Here is a 491-nt window from a genome sequence, read left to right as displayed (position 1 = left end):
GCCGGCCGCGCTTCCGCTCCCGCTCCGCCCTCCGCAGCTCTATGGCCCCGCGATCATAGAGAGGAGGGCCCTTCCCCGGGCGCCCCGCCCTCTGCAGGAGCGGAGGAGCTCGGCACCCGCCGCCGCGCCGTAGGCAGCAAACCCATCAATCAGCTGGCAGCCCCGATCGATGGATGGATGGATGGATCGATTGTTGGCAGAAGAAGCCCAGAGGAGCCGCTGCGGAAGAACATGTTGGGGCCCCGCGTGGGCGGGGCAGGCGGGCAGCGCTTGCGGCGCAAAGGGGCAGCGCGGCGGGTCCCGGCCGGGCGGCGCGCCTTCCACGCTCCCGCGCAGCCTCCTTGCGGGGAGGACCCGGCCGAGCGCGCAGGCTCCGCGGGCGCTGCGCCCCTTCATGGCGGGCGCCCGGCTGCAGCGCCCCCCCGCCCGCCGTCGCCGTCCTCTCGCACTTCCCCGGGGCGCTGCGTCTCCTTCCCGCTCTCCGCCCTCGG

The sequence above is a fragment of the Varanus komodoensis genome, unplaced genomic scaffold, assembly GCF_004798865.1.
Source record: "Varanus komodoensis strain SLA01 unplaced genomic scaffold, ASM479886v1 scaffold54, whole genome shotgun sequence".
NCBI lineage: Eukaryota > Metazoa > Chordata > Lepidosauria > Squamata > Varanidae > Varanus > Varanus komodoensis.
Note: the sequence above shows the minus strand (reverse complement) of the source record.